Source organism: Aplidium turbinatum, chromosome 9 (assembly GCF_918807975.1).
Source record: "Aplidium turbinatum chromosome 9, kaAplTurb1.1, whole genome shotgun sequence".
NCBI classification, from domain to species: Eukaryota; Metazoa; Chordata; class Ascidiacea; order Aplousobranchia; family Polyclinidae; genus Aplidium; species Aplidium turbinatum.
Window position 1 is genome coordinate 13,108,294 of NC_137480.1, and position 9,315 is coordinate 13,117,608.

Sequence of the window (9,315 nt, forward strand, 5' to 3'; positions counted from 1 at the left end):
TCAGCAATCATTTCAAAAACTGGACTGTTTTTATTTTCAGTGGTGTTGCATGAATACAATGCGATACTTGGTGACGTCAAATTCGTTCAATAGCACAGATGAAAACAGTCGTTTTCGAAATCTTTGCTGGATAATAAGTTCAGCATCTATGTTATGGGCTGTTTATTTTTTGATTTGATTGATCAGGCATTCCAACCATTTTACTGTTATGTAACTATCTTAAAGCAACTAGAGTGACGTAGGGGAAGGGAAGGTAATTTGATACGGAAGGTAATTTGATACACCCCCCCTACAGAAATGTACAAAAAATATTAGTCAAAAATATTGTCATTAGGTGGAATATCTGTGAAAATAATGCCTAAAAAAATTGCACCATGCAGCTAACTTGTGCTTTTATGGCATAAAATTGTAAAAGTGTGTTTTTTTGAGTATTTTCATAAAATTTTTAACTCATGATTATTTTCGTCTGAAAAATTAAAGAAAAGTTCCTGAAAAATGAAACCAAACTCATTTGACAGCTCATTGATAAGGCTTCAAGGGCACGTCACGTTTTTTCTGCAATGTGCATCCAAGCATTCAAAAATCAGAATTTTATAACTTTTTTTGAAAAAGGTAAATTGATACATGTGGAGAAGGTAAATTGATACAGTATATTATATTCTTTTTTGTGACTGTAATAAATGTTGTCATTGATCTAGTTGATTTAAATAAGTTATTCTTTATTAACAATACCTGCTACTTTGGGAAACAACTATTATATAGGCTTTCATAAGCCTACACGCTATCTGCTGTCAAAAAATGAGAAAAGCGCAAAGCACCCTCCTTGAATAAGAACTCCAGCCAATGATCCTTCCCATGTCCATCCCGCTGCAGAAGTTTCGCCGCACACATAGGCCTCAGCAGTCATCCTTGCACCCAAGCACGCCAACTACATATTAAATTTTCATTTATTGCTTTGCTGTCAAAGGGGATTTCTGTATTAGTTTTACTGTATCAAATTACCTTCCGGGTGTATCAATTTACCTTCCGTGGAAGGTAAATTGAGTGACGTTTTTAAAATTTCAATTAAAAAAAAAGTAACAAAAATAGAAAAGTGATAATGTTTTTAAAAAGTGTGTAAGGGATCAGACTTTCATTTCAGCTTAAAATCAATAGTTTGTGTCACGTAATTTTCAGTTAACAGGCAAAAATGTTAAAAGTGTATCAAATTACCTTCCCTTCCCCTACCGTAAGCTACATTGTGAAATGGTCCAGGATGCTTTCACAGTTCTCTGTTATAGCCTACATTTTGTTTTACACTACAACTCTAGGTCAGTTTTGTCTATATGAACTGAAAGATGGCAAACAAGTTGGGCTAAAAAGATTTACCCTCCCAAAGAAATTAGATTGTACCATTTCAATACGGTAATTGTAGCCTATAGATACCTTCAGCGAAATTCTTTTAACTACCTTGAAATTAAAAAATTAGTGCAAATAATATGAATACACTATAGATCCAAATATTGCGACTAGTTGCTGTGGTTTTCCTGGTGAAAGTTTACAGGTCAGAACTTGCTTCATGGATTGCAGCGTTGTCGTCATTAGGATTAACAATAAAAAACAAAGTACCTATGAAAACAGTAATCCATCAATTGGCTAATTGTATCAATCTTCAGACAAATTCAGAGAACAGCGAAAACAATGAAACGCATTTGTACTTAATTAAAAATGGCGCTCATGATGACATATAAACTCATATAGCCTACAAGGCAGTACGTTAAATTACATGTCAATTAACTGACAAAACAAACAACGACGCACAAATCAACGCATCACGAAACCAGCCCCGCATCTTTTGCCATAGAGTAAAATATCCCTTTAGCTTCCAACAAGTTGGCAGGAGAATCGTATTCTGCTGCTTGACCGGAATCCATTACAAGAATTCTGAAATAAAATAAGTCAAGTAAAACTTAGTTTGAATGTTGGTTATCTCATGCAAAGGTTTCAATAGAATGTAGTTTACCTTGTGCTGTCCATTATCGTGTTGAGACGATGAGCAATGGTGAAGGTTGTGCAATTGGAAAATTGTGATCGTATTGTTGCCTGGAAGAAAAGTAGCATGTCTCGTGAGTGATATTAAAAAAAAAACAAGCCAGCAACACAATTTGCGAACGAATTTTAGTTAGTAACGAAATGATACCTGAATGACATCATCAGTCTCCAAGTCAACAGCAGCTGTTACCTTTTTCTTGTCACGGACCCCCCTTTAGACAAATTATTAATTCTGCGGACCCCTACCTAAATTTTGCCTGAAGCTCAATTAACATAGGCTACTATTGACTATTGCAAAGAAATTTATTTTCACACGAGTCAGTTCAATCACAGTAGCCTACTATTGTCATTGACAATTAATTGTAATAATTATGCTACTCAACTACTGTACGGTGTCACATTGCATTGCCGCTGTGACTCTTGCGTCAAATATCAGGTTAAACAGTTGCTCAAATAAGAAAATGGATTGTTCAAGAAATGTCAGCAGTATTTAAATATTAAGGTGACCCAAGGTGCCATGCCGAAATTTTTTCAACATAAGCAAATTTAATGAAATGGTTGTTGTTGCCTTTCCTGAACTAAACGACTAAACTGCGGTTGAGTTTTTGACAATGCAACACGTATGTCATCTTCATTCTTCAACGTCCATTGTCCAAGCGATTTCGATGTTGTTTTTATTGTAACAAGAGATGAGAATCCTGCCTCGCAAAGGTTAAGTGGTTATGAATTGTAACAAAACAATAATCGCTTGCTTTGCCAAGAATGGGTAGGTTTGCAGTTGTTAGCACCAAAATTCTTCCACAGTTTTTGAATGAAACTCAATGCGTAATAACTCTTTTGATCTCAAATCAATTAGGTCATCTTTACTGAGATATGTTGTTCTAGTCAAAAAGAAAAGGATTTCGAATCTATATTTCAACTTCGTTCGGCAATTATTCTAAATTAAAATAACGTTGAAATGAGATTTGCAGGGTTTCAAGTGTGCGCAAAATTTTTCACTCATAGAGATCAGAAGAGTACAATCTCTTTGAGTTTCATCCATCAAGATAAAATCTTCTAACATTGGAAAAGTTAGCGTAATTACCTGCTTCCAATCTGCGTTTCCAAACCGGCAACTTGGCTAAAAACGCTTTCAGTTTTTCAGTGACATCAATTATTGTCACACCTGGTCCTTGAATGCCACGATTAACATTGTTAAATGTTAATATGACCGAAAATATCGGCTAAGTATAGACCATGCCGTATAGAAAACTTTTACTCTCAAACAATTTTGAGAGGGGACTTCCTTTTGATTTCAAAAGAGATGATACCTCATTTTTTAGCTGCTGCAGTCGTTTTAAAACCTCTCTAGATAACCAACGTAGGCTACCTCAGAATGATACAAAAGTACTTCGCAATCTGACCCTACTTCTTGACAGAACGCTTTAAAAGTACGGTGGTTTACAGCTCTGCTTTTGATGAAATTAACGACTTTCATGCAATTCGTCAAAATTTTTTTGAGACTTGCTAGTGAAGTTTTTGCTGCTAAGGCGTACCTGTGCAAGAAGCAATGGGTAACAACCACGCGAGGAGCTTCGTTTTTTACTAAAGCAGCAAATCCGGATTTGTTCCCGAGCATAGCTGGTGCTCCATCCGTGCATAGCCTATAGAACAAACTTTTTTTTTTCCAAAATTCATCAAGGTAATCACGGACCCCCAAGGGGTCCGCATACCCCAGGTTGGGAACCACTGGGCTAGGCAGACCAATTGTCTCTGTCCAACACTGAGATAAAAATGTTTCGATGAGATATTTGTATTTACGGTACTTCATAAAAATAATTTAATTGTTTGTTTGATTAAATTATTAAGAATAAAATTTAGCATTGATAGCGCAAATGCATGCCGCATTTGCTTATGAAACTAGGTAAACAGTAAGTTATAAAAATAATACAAGGCAACAAGGCGTACCTGAAACTTTCGCTACCTTCAGTGACATCATGTTCAAGCTGTTTAGCAAGTCCCGAAACAAAGTTTTTCAAATGCGAATGTTCGAGAACATTCCATAATTCATTGTCAGTGTACGTTCCAAACGGATCGAGATTCATCCTCAGAGTCCCAGAGAATAGCACCGGATCCTGCGAAAACGATTTACAATCTCTGTTGATGGCTGAGGAAGAAACGCTTGTTAAAAACTATGACTGCAACGTTGTTCATTCTGCTAAAACACAACTGTTCGATACACAGATTCATTGCGACAATGCTGCTTTTTATGAATAAAATTAGAAATATGTACGAAATATTGACGCGTTCCACACAAAGATGGCTCAAAATCCATCATTCCTACCTCAAAATCACATCATTCCTACGGAATGATTGAAATCTTGGATCTCAAAGAGTGCAACCCATCTTGCTGATGTCGAGTCCATCGATTCGGATCCTTCCTGATGCTGACTCTATGATGCGGAACAAGGCTAAAGTGAGAGAAGACTTCCCAGCACCTGTCCGACCGACTACTCCGATCTGAATGCGTTTGCAATAAAAACTCTACGCAATTTTGTAAATAACCAACAAAGAGTTCAAATTGGTAGTGCTGCATACGACAGTTTGTTGAACGACGATTTGAAAAAAAGACAATTAGTCTAACCAAACAATTGATTGAACAGCCAATGATAGAACCAGTTTTGTCATGAACTTTTACGTATACAATCTCGTGCAGCAAATCTTTTTTTTGCGGTTTTGAAATGAACTCTTTTTTTAACTAACCATAATAAACTTATCAAGCCTGCGCAGAAAAAGTTTAAATAGTGATAAATATATGAAATGGTGGTCATACAACTTGGCTTACATATCAATGACTTATAATTCCATTAGAGATGCTTATTTTCTGCTGTTCTGACAGATGGTTCTGAGTGGTTTACTTCTAGTTAGCCTCCAGTTGATGCATGAGAATTTGTCCAAAATGGTAAATGTGATTGTGAAAAACTTCGGCTAGATTACAAACAGTCCTTTAATAAATTTTTGTTTGGTAAACTTTCCTGTGATGGCGTGCAAAACATACCGACAGAATGCTACTTTTTCTTACCCTTTCTCCACCTTTGATATGGACGTTCACTTTTTTGACGACCAGATCCAATCCATCTCGGTATCTTGCACTGTAATCTTCAAACGATATTGTGCCAACATCAGGCCAAGTTCTCGGAGGCTGGTATTGTTCGTTGATTAGCGGCGCCTAAAAAATTACTTCATTTAGTGGAGCTTAGTAGAGTCAGAAGTGGAGCTAGGGTGTTTTATAGCAGGTTTTCAACACAATGAGGTTTGCGAAACACATAGACCCAGTTTCATATAACTGGAACTCGATCAAAATTTCAACACACAGCGGTGACAAATGTCATATTTTTGCATGTTTGGTTAACAAAAAATTAACCGATCTTTAAACAATAACCTCCTGTGCAACGTTGGCAAATCCTTCAACTCTCTCCACAGCTACGATGTTGATTTCAGCTTCACTGACACTTCTGACCAACCAGTTCAGTATCGAAGTGATCTTGAAAAGATTACAACCAAACACGTCATACAAGTAGAAAGCAACAAAAAAGTTCATTTTCACAATAATTTACTTTAAAAATGACTTGGCAAAAATGCGATGATTAAACAATTACACGAGATCAAAATGGCGCATTGATGCCAATAGGACGAACAACATTAAACCTGTGCATTCCGAAGTTTCAGCCTGATTTTGACTTATAAATTTTTGCGTTTGCAACTTAAAGGTGAAATATAAAGTCCATTAGAAATGTACTTTTTAAAAACATCTAAAAATTCACTGGAAGAAACCCAGTATGAACACGTAGTGTCTTTGAATCTCGTGAGCTTTCTACCTATCTTCACGCCTACTTCAACTCAATAATCCCTTTCCGTCAATGCAGCTTATGTTTAAATTTCTTTATGAAATAAACTACCACTTTCCGACATTTCCTGATGTTACTGAAAGGGTTCGTCATGTTATAAGTAGGCTACTTACGCATCAAGTACAGTACGTTATCGCCTTTAACGTTTGTGTTTTTGCCAAACTTTTTCTAAAATGAAGAAGCTTCTTTCTACCAACCACCAATGCTTAGATGATCAAGAAAAAATTAAGCTGGAAACTTTTCCTACTTTTGAGCAGAATAAAAACATGTTTATTGACTTTTGTCAACTTATCAATGATGCATCAAGCCAACACAAAGCGATCTCATAAAAATCTAGACTGTAGTCAATTGAATGTGAAAGTCAACTAAAAGATTAAATGATACCTGTGTAACATGTACCATGTTTTTAAGCAACAAATTTATATTTTAACATTTAACCGAAACTTATCAGAATTGCAAAACGCATTTCAACGCTACAAATTCAAAACCTAAGTTCTCTCACGAAACTTAGGTAACGCTTCCTGTTTAACAAATGCCACTCTCACAAAATTTAGCTCACTTTAACCCTTGGGGAGGCACAGAAGAAAAGGTTCACACGAAGAAGACAAGTTACCACACTGCGGTTGCATATGTTCACCAGAGCAAATCTCGAATGTACCGGTATCCTATAGGCTATATGTGGAATGTTGTCATTGAAATATTATAAGCCTAAATCGAAATTACTTGTGTTCTAGACCTATCTTTTATTAGCAATAATAGTCTACCAATGTGCAAGTAGCATTTTACACATACCATTCCAAGACCAACCACCAAAGGCGACACTAAATCCACAAACGGCATGTCTACTCTGTGAGTCCAATCCCACATTCACCTTCCAAAGTCAACCCGTGTCAAGAGCCACAAAACTATTGTGAATGTCTGACATATGCAGTTTGTAAAACTTACATGATGGAGAATCATGAGTGTAAAAAAAATAATTAAGAATAGATTTAATCTCTACCGAAAAAAAAACACGGCGACTTTGAAAGTATGTGAAGAGTGATGAAACAGCCTACCAAAAACAGCGCTGGTTGAAATTCTTCACTACGATCTGAAGACAGTGACACTGCATCCAAACCGTGTTGATGATCGTGCCGCTTGAGCAGTGTAAACGCCAAGAAAAAGATTGAAATCATCAGTTCAAATCCTTATGTGTCAGCGATAAGTAACAAATTAATTTGTAAAAATATTACTTAGCCTACAATTTTTGCTTGAAAAAGTTTTGATACGGGAATGAAAGAATTGTACGATTTCCGGATAACGAGAAAATAAGGAACTCCGAAAACAAACAAAAACGCACAAGGCGTTAAGTCTAACACAGTTCGCTCAAAGCAGTGACTGAATCTCGGGCTTGATGTGTTCCACACAGTGTCGATGTTCTATAATATCAATAGTAGCCTACTTTGCCAGTGAATAAAATTAAATCTTCATTTTGTTTATCCCAGTATCACGTTGTTTAAATGCTTAAAGATGAGCAAAATTTAAACTTTAGGCCATGTGAAAAAAATACATGATGGATTGTGAAAATTGTACAGAATGCTTCAAAAGTGCAGAAAAATTAAAGCCCAATAGAGTGGTTCCTAACCTTTTTGTAATCGCAGACTCTTTAAAAGCATTATTATCAACCCTACAGACCTCTGAACTTCTAAGACTGTCCACGAGTAAAAAGTTTGTAAAATTATTTTTTAAAGATATGAGTTTTTGCAACAAAATTCTCTGAGATCAATACATTCCCGGTAAGTTTCTAATGACCCTCAAGGAGTTCGTGGACGCGTGATGAGGAAACACTGGTTCAGCAGTTCAAGTGATAAAACAGCCTCAACAACTTGTCTATCAATTTTAGTCTAAACTTGCAATTTTACGTTCTATTTGAACCAATATTAAAAATTGCTATCAAACATCTCGTAAAAACTTGAATCCACTGTTTGAAAGTCTACCATTGACAATAATTAACTTACAGTAAATTCCTCAGCTCCACAAAAAGATTGAAAATCCATATTCACATAGGCTACGTTACGTAAAAAACTACTTTCACTTAAGACACAAGATTTGATATGTCAACATCATCCATATTGTACTCAGCACAGTTTCTGTAAAGGTTCAACGTGTAAAATTAGGACAAAATGCCTGTTGTTCAAAATGGTTTCAGAATTGCTAAGCAAGTCATCGCCACGTCACCGATATTCTTTTTGACGACTTCCATCAGAATCTTCACTTTTATACTCTTCGTTACAGATGAAACAATGAAAACAGATAAAACTTCAGTTGCGCTTTCGTCAAACGTGTATTGGAAACAATGACGATTCTGAAATGCCTTCCAGAAATCGAATTTATTATTGTGTCTCTTTCTATTCACTTTCTAAAATTATTTTTTGTTTGTTTCAATGGCTTATTTGCTTATTGATATTTTCTGTGATGGTTACTGGATGTGGAGTATTTTTGTAATGTTTGAAAACTATTTCGAAACGCATATTCGTTGCTGAATGTGTTGATGTAGGCTAACTTTATATGGCCTAGCACTACACTAAAAATTGTACCGGTACCTAGTTTTCTCGACTGTTTGCAATGCAGCATAGCAGGGGTGTAACAAATAAGTATATTTTGCAGATGTAAGGGAGTCTGGCAAAGAGTGATGGAAAGCGAAGATTTAAAAAAACAACTTAAAATCGCGTATTCTGAGAGTAGGCTACTTTCAGCCTAAGTCAATAGTAAAATTTTGTCAAATGATGCTGCAAGAAAGTGTGAAAGTTTTATTGAAAGTATATTTAGAAACTCTGCGTGCTGTGAAATATTTTGCGCAAGGTTACAATAAAAGAAACACTCAATTGTGATGTCAAAAAGCCGCAAGTTTTCTTGAATTGCCAATATAAACGAATAGCAAAAACGTGTGCTGAGTATGAATGCCATCCAAAATGGAACCGCAAAGTGTTACGTTGTGAAATTTCACGACGATGGTTGCTGCAAGCAATTAGGATTTGTTTGGGAGATTTAATGTTTTTATGATAGCTTGGAATAGCTTTAAGAAAAACTAAAGCTGATCCTCTTATTATTAAACAGTTAAAAAGTTTTGAAACTGAAGATAGTTCACATGTTTCCGTCAGGTAGGATACTAAAGATTCTGCAGGAGCAATGGTAGGCTGGCTTTGCAACTTTTAATTTAGCCTACATGGAAATGTATGTTAGTCATTTTAGAATTTGAGAACTTTTTGTTAGGGAGGGGCACAAAATTGCAAAATCAACAATTCAATGATGAGTACACCTGAACTTTATGCTATGGATCAATGTCAAAGCAATAAAATTTTTTTTTTTTACTTTGGTCGCAAAAACCCCCCGGATAATCAGATATCAAAAATGGAGG

At 35.8% G+C, this 9,315-nt stretch overlaps 1 pseudogene; it reads right to left on the minus strand.

Annotated features, from left to right (window-relative positions):
• Window positions 1–1,811: 1,811 nt before the first annotated feature.
• Window positions 1,812–6,758, minus strand: LOC145776707 (multidrug resistance-associated protein 1-like; annotated as a pseudogene).
• Window positions 6,759–9,315: the final 2,557 nt, after the last annotated feature.